General features: G+C 42.4%; 4 non-coding genes and 2 pseudogenes across 4 annotated transcripts; all 6 read left to right on the top strand.

Annotated features, from left to right (window-relative positions):
• The first annotated feature begins 8,076 nt into the window (after window positions 1-8,076).
• LOC140285291 (U5 spliceosomal RNA) lies at window positions 8,077-8,196 on the top strand. Its single transcript, XR_011910385.1, has one exon. It is a non-coding gene; the product is annotated as a U5 spliceosomal RNA (small nuclear RNA).
• Window positions 8,197-12,032: 3,836 nt separating this feature from the next.
• LOC140285249 (U2 spliceosomal RNA) lies at window positions 12,033-12,122 on the top strand (annotated as a pseudogene).
• Window positions 12,123-12,424: 302 nt separating this feature from the next.
• Window positions 12,425-12,558, top strand: LOC140285255 (U2 spliceosomal RNA; annotated as a pseudogene).
• A 411-nt stretch (window positions 12,559-12,969) lies between these two features.
• On the top strand, window positions 12,970-13,083 carry LOC140285284 (U5 spliceosomal RNA). Its single transcript, XR_011910379.1, has one exon. It is a non-coding gene; the product is annotated as a U5 spliceosomal RNA (small nuclear RNA).
• A 275-nt stretch (window positions 13,084-13,358) lies between these two features.
• On the top strand, window positions 13,359-13,546 carry LOC140285208 (U2 spliceosomal RNA). Its single transcript, XR_011910345.1, has one exon. It is a non-coding gene; the product is annotated as a U2 spliceosomal RNA (small nuclear RNA).
• Window positions 13,547-13,936: 390 nt separating this feature from the next.
• On the top strand, window positions 13,937-14,050 carry LOC140285262 (U5 spliceosomal RNA). The gene has a single exon (XR_011910359.1). It is a non-coding gene; the product is annotated as a U5 spliceosomal RNA (small nuclear RNA).
• The last annotated feature ends 724 nt before the right edge of the window (window positions 14,051-14,774 follow it).

The raw sequence follows: 14,774 nt of genomic DNA, 5'->3' as shown, positions 1-14,774 counted from the left end.
AACACTAAAAGGTGGAGCGGAAGTGTTCGGCTGCAAGAAGGTGTGAATGTCCGACTATATTTGGTGAAAAGCAGGTGAAGCAAGGTCTGAATGCCAAACCTTACATCATCAAATGCGAGATCAGAGGTGTTTGGCTGCAAGAAGGCCATAGTTTGCCAAAAGCGGGTAAGGTGCGAATGTCCGACTAAATATCAAAAAAATGTGGGGCAGAGGTCTTCGGATGCAAGTGGGTGTGAATATCCAACCATACAAGTATGGTGGAGAGGAAGCTGTGAATAGCCGACCATAGTTTGGTAAAAGCGGGTAAGAAAAGGTTTTAATACCCGAACATACACCATCAAAAGAGGGAGCGGAGGTGTTCCGCTGTACGAAGGTGTGAATGTCCGACCATAGTTGGTAAAAAGCGGGTAAGAAAAGGTTAAAATACCCGACGTTACACAATCAATAGCGGGAGCGGATGTGTTCGGCTACAAGAAGGTGTGAAAGTCCAACCATGGTTTGTAAAAAGCGGGTAAGAAAAGGTGCGAATGTCCGACAATGTATGATCAAAAGAGAGAGCGGAGGTGTTCGGATACAAGAAGGTTTGAATGTCCCACCATAGTTTGTAAAAAGCGGGTAAGAAAAGGTTCGAATGCCCGACTATACACCATCAAAAGCGGGAGCAGAGGTGTTCCGCTGTAAGACGGTGTGAATGTCCGACCATAGTTGGTAAAAAGCGGGTAAGAAAAGGTTAAAATACCCGACTGTACACAATCAATAGCAGGAGCGGAGTTTTTCGGCTACAAGAAGGTGTGAAAGTCCGACCATGGTTTGTAAAAACCGGGAAGAAAAGGCTCGAAAGCCCGACTATACACCATCAAAAAGAAGGTTTGAATGTCCATCAATAATTGCTTTAAAACAAGAAAGTAAATTTTCGAATATCAAACCGTACATGATCATAAGCGGGAGAGGAGGTGTTCCGCTGTAAGACGGTGTGAATGTCCGACCATAGTTGGTAAAAAGCGGGTAAGAAAAGGTTAAAATACCCGACTGTACACAATCAATAGCAGGAGCGGAGTTGTTCGGCTACAAGAAGGTGTGAAAGTCCGACCATGGTTTGTAAAAACCGGGAAGAAAAGGCTCGAAAGCCCGACTATACACCATCAAAAAGAAGGTTTGAATGTCCATCAATAATTGCTTTAAAACAAGAAAGTAAATTTTCGAATATCAAACCGTACATGATCATAAGCGGGAGAGGAGGTGTTCCGCTGTAAGACGGTGTGAATGTCCGACCATAGTTGGTAAAAAGCGGGTAAGAAAAGGTTAAAATACCCGACTGTACACAATCAATAGCGGGAGCGGAGTTGTTCGGCTACTAAAAGGTGTGAAAGTCCGACCATGGTTTGTAAAAAGCGGGTAAGAAAAGGTGCGAATGTCCGACAATGTATGATCAAAAGAGAGAGCGGAGGTTTTCGGATACAAGAAGGTTTGAATGTCCCACCATAGTTTGTAAAAAGCGGGTAAGAAAAGGTTCGAATGCCCGACTATACACCATCAAAAGTGGGAGCAGAGGTGTTCCGCTGTAAGACGGTGTGAATGTCCGATCATAGTTGGTAAAAAGCGGGTAAGAAAAGGTTAAAATACCCGACTGTACACAATCAAAAGAGGGAGCGGAGTTGTTCAGCTAAGAGAAGGTGTGAAAGTCCGACCATGGTTTGTAAAAAGCGGGTAAGAAAAGGTTTGTATGCCCGAATATACACTATCAAAACCGGAAGTGTAGGTGTTCGGCTGCAAGAAGGTGTGAACGTCCGACCAAAGTTTGTAAAAAAGCAGTTAAGAAAAGGTTCGAATATCTAACCAAACATAATCAAAAGCGGGAGCAGAGCTGTTCGACTGCAAGTAGGTGTGAATGTCAGATAATAATTTGCAAAAAGCTGATGAGAAAGGGTGAGAAATCCAAACTATACACCATCAAATGCGGTAGCGGAGTTGTTCGGCTGTGAGTAGGTGTGATTCTCCAACCATAATTGCTGAAAAATGTGTTAGAAAAGGTAAGAATGCCGGTCTATACATCATCAAAAGCGGGAGAGGTGGTGTTCGGCTGCAAGTAGGTGTGAATGTCCATTAATAATTGCTTTAAAACATGAAAGAAAATTTTCGAATATCAAACCTTACATAATCATTAGCGGGAGAGGAGGTGTTCAGCTGCAAGAAGATGTGAATATCCACCTATAATTACTGAAAAATGGGTAGGAAAAGATGCGAATGTCCAACCATAAATCATCAAAAGCAGGAGTGGAGTTGTTCAGCTACAAGAAGGTATGAAAGTCCAACCATGGTTTGTAAAAAGCGAGTAAGAGAAGGTTCGAATACCCGAATATATACCATCAAAAGCGGAAGCGGGGGTGTTCGGCTGCAAGAAGGTGTGAACGTCCGACCAAAGTTTGTAAAAAGCAGTTAAGAAAAGGTTTGAATATCCAACCGAACATAATCAAAAGCGGGAGCAGAGCTGTTCGACTGCAAGTAGGTGTGAATGTCAGATCATAATTGCTGAAAAATGTGATAGAAAAGACTAGAATGCCGGACAATACATCATCAAAAGCGGGAGAGGTGGTTTTTCGGCTGCAAGTAGGTGTGAATGTCCAGCCATAATTACTCACAAACGGGAGAAGAAAAGGTAGTATTTCCAGACCACACATGATCAAAACAGGGAATGGAGGTGGTTCAGCTGCAAGGTGTGAATGTCTGACTAAAGTTTGTAAAAACCGTGTAAGACAAGGGGCGAATGCCCGACAATGTATGATCAAAAGAGGGAGCGGAGGTTTTCGGCTGCAAGGTCTGAATGTCCAACCATAATTTGTAAAAATCGGGGAAGAAAAGGCTCGAAAGCCCGACTATACACCATCAAAAGCGGGAGCAGAGGTGTTCAGGTGCAAGAAGGTCTGAATGTCCGACCAATAATTACTGAAAAATGGGTAAGAAAAGGTGCGAATGCCAAATCATACATCATCAAAAGCAGGAGCGGATGTGTTCGGCTACAAGAAGGTTTGAATGTCCAACCATAGTAAGTAATAGGTGGGTAAGAAAAGGCTCGAATGCCCGACTATACACCATCAAAAGCGGAAGCGGAGGTGTTCGGCTGCAAGACGGTGTGAACGTCCGACCAAAGTTTGTAAAAAGCATTAAGAAAATGTTCGAATATCCAACCAAACATAATCAAAAGCGGGAGCAGAGCTGTTCGACTTCAAGTAGGTGTGAATATCAGATCATAATTTGCAAAAAGCTGATGAGAAAGGGTGAGAATGCCCGACTATACACTATCAAATGTGGGAGCGGAGGTGTTCGTCTGTGAGTAGGTGTGAATGTCCGACCATAATTGCTGAAAAATGTGTTAGAAAAGGTAAGAATGCCGGACCATATATCATCAAAAGCGGGAGAGGTTGTGTTCGGCTGCAAGAAGGTGTGAATGTCCAGCCATAATTACTCACAAACGTGTAAGAAAAGGTACTATTGCCAGACCATATATGATCAAAACAGGGAGCGGAGGTGGTTCAGCTGCAAGAAGGTTTGAATGTCCGACTAAAGTTTGTAAAAAGCGGGTAAGACAAGGTGTGAATGCCCGACAATGTATGATCAAAAGAGGAGCGGAGGTTTTCGGCTGCAAGAAGGTCTGAATGTCCACCCATAATTACTGAAAAATGGGTAAGAAAAGGTGCGAAAGCCCAACCGCACATGATCATAAGTGGATGAGAAGGTGTTCGACTGCAAGTAGGTGTGAATGTAAGATCATAATTTGTAAAAAGCGGGTAAGAAAAGGTAAGAATGCCCAACCATAAATTATCAAAAGCGGCAGCAGAGTATCGGCTGGTATTTATCAATGTCTAGATAGATTTCAACAAAAAACAACGTTGTACTTTGCAGTAAAAGAAAGTGCAAATCAAAAGTTTTAGGAATCCGAGAATAAGCTTATTTTCATGAGTTCTGCACGATTTCGGAATTTATGTATAAAATGAATTTCTTCACGCAAACTAAGTTAACACTGCTTTTTCCTTCATATGTACCCATTTCTACATATATTTCAAGCATAAACTTCCTCATATTACCCTGAATGAGAAAGAGCCACACTTGTGATTAAGCCATACCTCCCTTTTGAGGAGTTCTGCATGATTTGGGATTTTATCTATAAAATTAATTCCTTCACTCAAACTATGTTAAAACGGCTTTTACCTTCATATTTATCAATGTCTCGATAGATTTAAACAAAAAAAACAACGTTGTACTTTGCAATAAAAGAAAGAGCAAATCAAAAGTTTTAGGAATCCGAGAATAAGCTTATTTTCATGAGTTCTGCACGATTTCGGATTTTATGTATAAAATGAATTAATTCACTCAAACCAAGTTAAAACTGCTTTTTCCTTCATATTTATCAATGTCTAGATCGACTTCAACAAAGAACAACATTGAATTTTGATCAACAAATTATGATCTGACATTCACACCTACTTGCAGTCGAACAGCTCTGCTCCCGCTTTTGATTATGTTTGGTTGGATATTCGAACCTTTTCTTAACTTCTTTTTACATATTTTGGTTGGACGTTCACACCTTCTTGTAGCCGAACACTTCCACTCCTGCTTTTGATGATGTATGGTTGGGCATTCACACCTTTTTTTTGCCCATTTTTCAGGAATTATGGGTGGACATTCACACCTTGCAGCTGAAAACCTCCTATCCCACTTATGATCATGTGCGGTTTGATTTTCGAAAAGTTTCTTTCATGTTTTCTAGCAATTATTGATGGACATGTAGACCTTCTTGCAGTTGAACACCTCCGCTCCCGCTTTTGATCATACATTGTCAGGCATTCGCACCTTATCTTACCCTCTTTTTACAAACTTTAGTCGAACAGTCACACCTTTTTGCAGCCGAACACCACCTCTCCCGCTTTTGATGATGTATGGTCCAGCATTCTTACCTTTTCTAACACATTCTTCAGCAATTATGGTCGGACATTCACACCTACTCAGAGCCGAACACCTCCGCTCCCGCATTTGATGGTGTATAGTCGGGCATTCTCACTCTTTCTCACTCATCAGCTTTTTACAAATTATGATCTGACATTCACACCTGCTTTTGATAATGTATTGTTAGGCATTCACACCTTTTTTTTTACCCATTTTTCATGAATTATGGGTGGACATTCACACCTTCTTGCAGCCGAACACCTCCTCTCCCGCTTATGATCATGTGCGGTTTGATATTCGAAAATTTACTTTCTTGTTTTAAAGCAATTATTGATGGACATTCAAACCTTCTTTTTGATGGTGTATAGTCGGGCTTTCGAGCCTTTTCTTCCCGGTTTTTACAAACCATGGTCGGACTTTCACACCTTCTTGTAGCCGAACAACTCCGCTCCCGCTATTGATTGTGTACAGTCGGGTATTTTAACCTTTTCTTACCCGCTTTTTACCAACTATGGTCGGACATTCACACCTTCGTACAGCGAAACACCTCCGCTCCCTCTTTTGATGGTGTATGTTCGGGCATTCAAACCTTTTCTTACCCGCTTTTTCCAAACTATGGTCGGCTATTCACAACTTGCTCTCCACCATACTTGTATGGTGGAATATTCACACCCACTTGCATCCGAAGACCTCCGCCCCAAATTTTGTTGATATTTAGTCGGACATTCGCACCTTACCCGCTTTTGGCAAACTATGGCCTTCTTGCAGCCAAACACCTCTGATCTCGCTTTTGATGATGTAAGGTTGGGCATTCAGACCTTGATTCACCTGCTTTTCACCAAATATAGTCGGACATTCACACCTTCTTGCAGCCGAACACTTCCGCTTTTAGTGTTCTATGAGGCATTCACATATTTTTTTTCACCGTATTTTATAGATTATGGTTGGAAATTCTCACCCACTCTCATCCGAAGACCTCTCCTCCCGCTTTTGTTAATATATAGTCGGGCATTCGAACCTTTTCTTACCCGCTTTTTACAAATTATGGTCGAACATTCACACCTACTTGCAGCTGAATACTTCCGCTCCACCTTTTAGGTATGTATGGTTGGCATTTGCACTTCTTTTTATACTGATTGCTGAAGATTAAGTTGTTCTTTCTCAAAATACAATTTTTTTTTAATTGTTGAAACTTGATTTGAAGTGGATAAATAAGGAGGACAAACAGTTTTAAGTCAGGCTGATAGAAGGAATTAATTTTATAGCAAAATCTTTATTTCGTCATATGTCGAGAGATGCTTATTGCTGAAGAAGTTCTTTCTCATTCTACAAAGTACAACGTTGTTTATCGTTGAAACTTGATTAGACATGAATAAATATGAAGGACAAAGCAGTCTTAACTTGGTTTGAGTTAATGAATTCGTTTTATAGGAGAATCCGAATTCGTGCATAACTCATAAAATAGAGCTTATTTTCGGATTCCTGAAGAATGAGTCTGGTTCTTTCTCATAATACAAAGTTTGTTGTTTATTGTTGAAACTTCATCAGAAGTGAAGAAATAAATGAATGCCTATCAACAAATGTGGGATCTAAACTCTACTGCTTCCTCTAAAATAATTTCCTTTCTCAATTTAGAAATGTGTGTGTGTAAGTCACAACACCCAAAACGGCTTTCTTTTCTCTACACTCTGCACTATGAGCACACACACCAAATCAGAAAGGCTTTTTTCTCTCTTTTCTACATTATGGACTGTGGGGACACAAAACCGCTCTCTCTCTTTTTTTTTTTTTATCGTGTGCCAGGGCGTTGTCTCACGTATTAGATTATGCTTAAGATACGAATGGGTTTATCAGTCACATCAGAATCCATACATACTGATCCTCCCGTAATAAAATGGTCGGATCTTATCAAACACACTTTGTTTCTTGTGACAATCAAGTCAGCGAAACAGCGTATACACGTCAAGACACTGAATCAAGTTTGCCACAAGAACTCATAAGTTTGGCAGTATTGCTCTGCCGTCAGCAATCATACACCCATTTTATTTTCGTGAGACATGTGCAAGCACCTGTTCATCTACTGTTCTATCACTATGAATTAGTGATCTATTATCAATAAGGATACTTCTACAACTACTATCAAAGTATGTCCGGACTTCTTATGTTGTCAGTTGCTATATATGAATAAGTGGGTAGCTACTGACAAGCATTAAGCATGTCACACAGCCCAAACATATAACATTTCAGGACACACCACACAGTTAACAACCACAGTGAAGCGTGTCAAAGCCCAAACATGTAACATTCAACAGGACACTTACACAACACATTCAAATCAAACAGTCAGACAACATACAAGAACATATACCCCAGCCGGCATTGCTCCCTGCCTATTTTCGTACAGCACACTATGTGTGCGCACACCTTTATTCACAAACTCTTCAACTTATACTCTTTTACCGAAGCTGCTACAGCTCGATTGGCCGAATACCCTTTGATCCTATTTCGGTGAATTTGACATCTGCCTTACATATAACAGATTAGCGGTTTAGCAGTTTTAATTTAGTATGAGTGAAGGAATTCATTTTATAGCAAAATCCGAAATCGTGAAGCACTCATGAAAGTAAGCTTATTCTCGGATTCCTGAAACTTTAGATTTGCTCTTTCTTTTACTGCAAAGTACAACGTTGTTTTTTTTGTTTAAATCTTTCTAGACATGGTAAATATTAAGGACAAAGCAGTTTTCACATAGTTTGAGTGAAGAAATTCATTTTATAGATAAAATCCCAAGAGTCTGCTGAGAAAAGAGAGTGAATGTGAAGTAGACTTTAACACGGCTATGGGAGCGAGCCGAGTGTGGGCTAACCGGGAGAATTGCTTGAAAGAAACGCGACACCGAATGAGCGATCAGAACAAAGCCTCAATACGGGATTCTCGTGGTGTTTTTGTTGCTGCCTTGTCTTTTGCACAGAGTAAAAGACAAGGCAGCCATCGAATAGGGCCCGATTGTTCCTACTTGGTCAGCCGAGGAGCAAGGGGGGGGGGGGGCAAGCGTCTCAACCAAGCAAAGCTCACCATGGGGAAGGTGGCTATGCCAACTAGCCTGATGCCCTGCTCCCGCAGTGACGGATAATCGTACTCTGGTTTCTCTTCATAACTCTTTCTCATAAGTCTTTCGCCTTTTACTAAAGATTTCTGTGGAGAGCAGCACTAATGAGTTGTTTCTATTTTTGGCAGGCTTTACCTTTGCGGGTGAAGCCCTTTCTGTCTGTGCAAAAGAAATCTTCTTACTGTGCAGAGTGACTTCTCTGAGTAGAGTCGCCTTACTTGTTGCGACTGTGCCGATGTTCGAAGCTGGAGTGCAAAGTTGTTGCTTGAATGGTGCTTGCTGGAGCGTGCGGGAGTGCAAAGTTATACCATTTAAAAGGGCTGAAGAGTGCTCAGTGCAGCGGGTGGGCGACACTCTGGCCACCTTGAAAACCGAGGTTACATCCACTACCAGGGGCAGCCCAAGTTCTGCCGCAAGTGTGGTGAGCATGGACACCTGGTTGAGGCTTGTACCAAGGTGTTATGTGGGAAGAGCAGAGAAATTGGGCAAACTTTTGGAGAGTGTCCAAATGGCAGGAAATGTAATCTCTGTGGAGAATTAAATCACCTCTTCAGAGATTGCCCTAAATCTTTTGCCAACAAATTAAAGACGGTAAAGCCACAGTCAAGCCAACAAAGAGAAGGACCAAAGGTGGCAGTTGGTGAACAAAGTGAAGAGGTTGACCCAATAAATTCAAACTTCCCGCCAAAAGCTTGGATTGGAAGTGAGGAGCAAAAAGGGGAGGGGCCTGTAGAGGCCTCACCACTCAGTGTTGAAGTCTGTGAGAATTCACAGGCAGAGGGTGGAGCTACGCTAAATGAGGAGGAAGAGCAGACAGGTGAGTCTAGTGAAGATACTCACCTCCCCGAAGGTCAACAGCCGAAGAGGACGGCATCTGAGCCTCTGATTCCCCAGTGGTATCAGAGAAGAGGGGAAGGGTTAGGTCCCTTTCAGACAGTTCTTCAGTGGAAGAACCTAGAGTCTTCCCCTCCGACTCACCAAATGAGGTCTCCTTTTTAACTTCAGCTCTGCAATCAACCCCCAGGGACTCAAAGTTAAATGCAACATTGCGTCAGAGGCCAACACCGAGAGTCCGAAAAGGAAATATAGATCACCCTACTCACTTTTCACCTAAAGAAATGAAGGAAGAGCTAGTTTCCCAAGAAATAACCTGTGTGTAATTTGTTTTGATAACTTAGAAAAACGAAAATGACATACCTACTTTCCTTTATGCTTTTAATGGTTCTCACCTTCTCAACACTAAATGTGAGAAGTGTGAAATCAAAGACAAGAGCCCAGAGTATTTTATCCTTCTTAGACTCCATAAAATCAGATGTGTTTTTAATACAAGAATGTGGACTACCTTTTTTAAAAAACCATAGACAATGGGAGGAAATGTGGCCCCATTTATCGATATGGAGTGGCTCAAATCAAAATAAAAATGATGGTGTGGCCATTCTAATTAAAAATCCGCATGTTCTGGTGAAAGGTAGCACAGTGGTGAGAGACGGACGGGCACTTTTAGCACACTTGAATTTTATGGGGCAAGACTTTAACCTCTTAAATATTTATGGTTTCAATGGAAAAAATGAAAGGTATGACCTTTTAGAAGATATACAGCTTTACATGCTAGGGCAAGTACCTTTAGTTGTAGGAGGGGATTTTAACTGTATCTTGAGCAGGAAAGATAGAAAAAGAGCAGGGGTAGATTTTAAAGTGGATAAGACTTCGATTTTACTTCAGGGCATATGCAGGGATTTTAAGCTTACTGACTGTTTTAAAACCATGCATCCCAGAGAGGAGGGCTTCACCTGGTTTAGTCATGATGGCACCAGAGCCTCTCGCATTGATTATTTCTTTACTAGAGATTGCCCACCCACTGATGTTAGATTAACCCCTGTTTTCTTTTCAGACCACCTTATGCTCTCCTGCACCCTTTCACCCCCTTCTGGTGTGACGGTAGGAAGTGGTCTGTGGAAACTCAACTGTTCCCTGTTGGAGGATGAAATCATAGTCAGTCAGTACAGGGAATGTTATAAAGAGTGGCAGACCCTTCAAGACCTCTACGAAACACATGCACAATGGTGGGAAATGGTGAAGGAAACGACCCAGACTTTTTTTAAACAGCAAGGTAAACGTAAAAAAAGGAAAGAGAATAGATGTATGATGGGACTACATAAACGCTTACAGCGCTACTTTAAACTAAATCAGTGTGGCATAGACTTTAAAGAAGAAATCAAAGATGTCAAAAAGGAAATGTCAGTTTTAGCAGAAATAAAGAGTAAAGGAATTTTTGTAAGAAGCAGGGAGCAGGAAATTGAGGAAGGTGAAAAAGAAAGAAAGTTATAAATAAAAAGGAGTGTATTCAAAATCTAAAAAGAGAAGATGGGTTTTTAACAAAATCCACACAAGAGATGATTGAAACTGTACATACCTTTTATAGTAACATGTACAAAGAGAAACCAGTGCACTTGGAAACATCGGCAGAAATCTTAAAATTCGTTGACAAAACCGTAAAAGAGAATGCACACTTGACACAGAATTTTACTGCTTTAGAGTTAAAAAAATGCCTAACAGGTTTTAAGAGAAGTCGAGCTCCGGGTTTAGACGGGCTTCCTGCAGAATTCTATCTGACCTATTGGGACCTTTTATCATCAGACATTTTAGATGTTTTTAAAGATTTTGAAAAACTCGACCGACTGCCTGACAGTTTTAGAGTGGGACACAAAACCGCTCTCTCTCTTTTTTTTTTTTATCGTGTGCCAGGGCGTTGTCTCATGTATTAGATTATGCTTAAGATACGAATGGGTTTATCAGTCACATCAGAATCCATACATACTGATCCTCCCGTAATAAAATGGTCGGATCTTATCAAACACACTTTGTTTCTTGTGACAATCAAGTCAGCGAAACAGCGTATACACGTCAAGACACTGAATCAAGTTTGCCACAAGAACTCATAAGTTTGGCAGTATTGCTCTGCCGTCAGCAATCATACACCCATTTTATTTTCGTGAGACATGTGCAAGCACCTGTTCATCTACTGTTCTATCACTATGAATTAGTGATCTATTATCAATAAGGATACTTCTACAACTACTATCAAAGTATGTCCGGACTTCTTATGTTGTCAGTTGCTATATATGAATAAGTGGGTAGCTACTGACAAGCATTAAGCATGTCACACAGCCCAAACATATAACATTTCAGGACACACCACACAGTTAACAACCACAGTGAAGCGTGTCAAAGCCCAAACATGTAACATTCAACAGGACACTTACACAACACATTCAAATCAAACAGTCAGACAACATACAAGAACATATACCCCAGCCGGCATTGCTCCCTGCCTATTTTCGTACAGCACACTATGTGTGCGCACACCTTTATTCACAAACTCTTCAACTTATACTCTTTTACCGAAGCTGCTACAGCTCGTTTGGCCGAATACCCTTTGATCCTATTTCGGTGAATTTGACATCTGCCTTACATATAACAGATTAGCGGTTTAGCAGTTTTAATTTAGTTTGAGTGAAGGAATTCATTTTATAGCAAAATCCGAAATCGTGAAGAACTCATGAAAGTAAGCTTATTCTCGGATTCCTGAAACATTAGATTTGCTCTTTCTTTTACTGCAAAGTACAACGTTGAGCAGCACTAATGAGTTGTTTCTATTTTTGGCAGGCTTTACCTTTGCGGATGAAGCCCTTTCTGTCTGTGCAAAAGAAATCTTGTTACTGTGCAGAGTGACTTCTCTGAGTAGAGTCGCCTTACTTGTTGCGACTGTGCCGATGTTCGAAGCTGGAGTGCAAAGTTGTTGCTTGAATGGTGCTCGCTGGGGCGTGTGGTAGTGTAAAGTTATACCATTTAAAAGGGCTGAAGAGTGCTCAGTGCAGCGGGTGGGCGGAGGTGCAAAGTGACACTATGGCCATAAAAAGAACACCGCTACAAGTGCGCATTGTGCCAGGAAGGGCCCTCGGACGTGAACCAGTGGACAGTTCTCGCTTCTCGGCCTTTTGGCTAAGATCAAGTGTAGTATCTGTTCTTATCTTCTTAAACCCCAGCTGGTCGAGGCGGATGGCCACCCTTCCTGAGTCTGGTTCTGCCAGAGGTTTCTTCCTGTTAAAAGGGAGTCGTTCCTTTCCACAGTTGCCACAGGCACGCTCAGGACGGGAGATTGGACTGAAGACACGTTTCGGTGCAATCTGTTGGTTTCCTTAGCTAGGATATTAATTTTTTGAATTGGCTCTATATGAATTAATTGGATCATGATTACAATGAATTGAATTCCAATTGGCTTGAATTGGACTATATTACTTAAGTGCCTTGAGATGACAATTGTTGTAATCTGGCGCTATATAAATAAAATTGAATTGAATTGAATTGAATTGAATGTCTGATATGTCCTCTATGCGAGACTACATATTAAATGGATTTGTATCAATAGGAGTTGAAAAAGGAGCTTGCTCCGTTCACTCCAAGCATCGACCCGGTACTGCAGTGCCGCTGGGAACGGTGCGCTCTCCTCTGCTCTTGTGAAAAAGCAAACAGCGGTGCAGGATGGAAGTTTCAGGGAGCCTAAGATGAAACTTTCTTTTAATCTGCTGATAAAAGAGAGTGAATGCGAAGCAGACTTTAACACGGTTCTGGGAGCGAGCCGAGTGCAGGCTAACTGGGAGAATTGCTTGAAAGAAACGCGACACCGAATGAGCAGTCAGATCAAAGCCTCAACACGGTGTTCCCGTGTTGTTTGTGGCTGCCTTGTCTTTTGCACAGAGTAAAAGACAAGGCAGCCATCGAATATGGCCCGATTGTTCCTACTTGGTCAGCCGAGGAGCAAGGGGGGGGAGCAAGCGTCTCAACCAAGCAAAGCTCACCATGGGGAAGGTGGCTATGCCAACTAGCCTGATGCCCTGCTCCCGCAGTGATGGATAATCATACACTGGTTTCTCTTCATAATGTACAAGTCTTTCGTCTTTTACTAAAGACTTCCGTGTAGAGCAGCACTAATGAGTTGTTTCTATTTTTGGCAGGCTTTACCTTTGCGGGTGAAGCCCTTTCTGTCTGTGCAAAAGAAATCTTGTTACTGCGCAGAGTGACTTCTCTGAGTAGAGTCGCCTCACTTGCTGCGACTGTGCCGATGTTGCTTGAATGGTGCTCGCTGGAGCGTGCGGTAGTGTAAAGTTATGCCATTTAAAAGGGTTGAAGAGTGCTCAGTGCAGCGGGTGGGCGGAGGTGCAAAGTGACACTATGGCCATAAAACGAACACCGCTACAAGTGCGCATTGTGCCAGGAAGGGCCCTCGGACGTGAACCAGTGGACAGTTATCGCTTCTCGGCATTTTGGCTAAGATCAAGTGTAGTATCTGTACTTATCAGTTTAATATGTTATATGTCTATGCAAGGACTACATATTAAATGGATTTTTATCAATAGGAGTTGAAAAAGGAGCTTGCTCCGTTCACTCCAAGCATCGACCCGGTACTGCAGTGCCGCTGGGAACGGTGCGCTCTCCTCTGCTCTTGTGAAAAAGCAAACAGCGGTGCAGGATGGAAGTTTCTTTAATCTGCTGAGAAAAGAGAGTGAATGCGAAGCAGACTTTAACATGGCTCTGGGAGCGAGCCGAGTGTGGGCTAACCAGGAGAATTGCTTGAAAGAAACGCGACACCGAATGAGCGGTCAGAACAAAGCCTCAATACGGTGTTCCTGTGGTGTTTTTGTTGCTGCCTTGTCTTTTGCACAGAGTAAAAGACAAGGCAGCCATCGAATAGGGCCCGATTGTTCCTACTTGGTCAGCCGAGGAGCAAGGGGGGGGGAGCAAGCGTCTCAACCAAGCAAAGCTCACCATGGGGAAGGTGGCTATGCCAACAAGCCTGATGCCCTGCTCCCGCAGTGACGGATAATCGTACTCTGGTTTCTCTTCATAACGTACAAGTCTTTCGCCTTTTACTAAAGATTTCTGTGGAGAGCAGCACTAATGAGTTGTTTCTATTTTTGGCAGGCTTTACCTTTGCGGGTGAAGCCCTTTCTGTCTGTGCAAAAGAAATCTTGTTACTGTGCAGAGTGACTTCTCTGAGTAGAGTCGCCTTACTATTTGCGACTGTGCTGATGTTCGAAGCTGGAGTGCAAAGTTGTTGCTTGAATGGTGCTTGCTGGAGCGTGCGGGAGTGCAAAGTTATACCATTTAAAAGGGCTGAAGAGTGCTCAGTGCAGCGGGTGGGCGACACTCTGGCCACCTTGAAAACCGAGGTTACATCCACTACCAGGGTCAGCCCAAGTTCTGCCGCAAGTGTGGTGAGCATGGGCACCTGGTTGAGGCTTGTACCAAGGTGTTATGTGGGAAGAGCAGAGAAATTGGGCAAACTTTTGGAGAGTGTCCAAATGGCAGGAAATGTAATCTCTGTGGAGAATTAAATCACCTCTTCAGAGATTGCCCTAAATCTTTTGCCAACAAATTAAAGACGGTAAAGCCACAGTCAAGCCAACAAAGAGAAGGACCAAAGGTGGCAGTTGGTGAACAAAGTGAAGAGGTTGACCCAATAAATTCAAACTTCCCGCCAAAAGCTTGGATTGGAAGTGAGGAGCAAAAAGGGGAGGGGCCTGTAGAGGCCTCACCACTCAGTGTTGAAGTCTGTGAGAATTCACAGGCAGAGGGTGGAGCTACGCTAAATGAGGAGGAAGAGCAGACAGGTGAGTCTAGTGAAGATACTCACCTCCCCGAAGGTCAACAGAAGGTCAATTTG

Source organism: Leuresthes tenuis, unplaced genomic scaffold, assembly GCF_036924035.1.
Source record: "Leuresthes tenuis unplaced genomic scaffold, fLeuTen1.0.hap1 SCAF_34, whole genome shotgun sequence".
Taxonomy (NCBI): Eukaryota; Metazoa; Chordata; class Actinopteri; order Atheriniformes; family Atherinopsidae; genus Leuresthes; species Leuresthes tenuis.
This window is presented reverse-complemented; position numbering and strand designations above follow the sequence as displayed.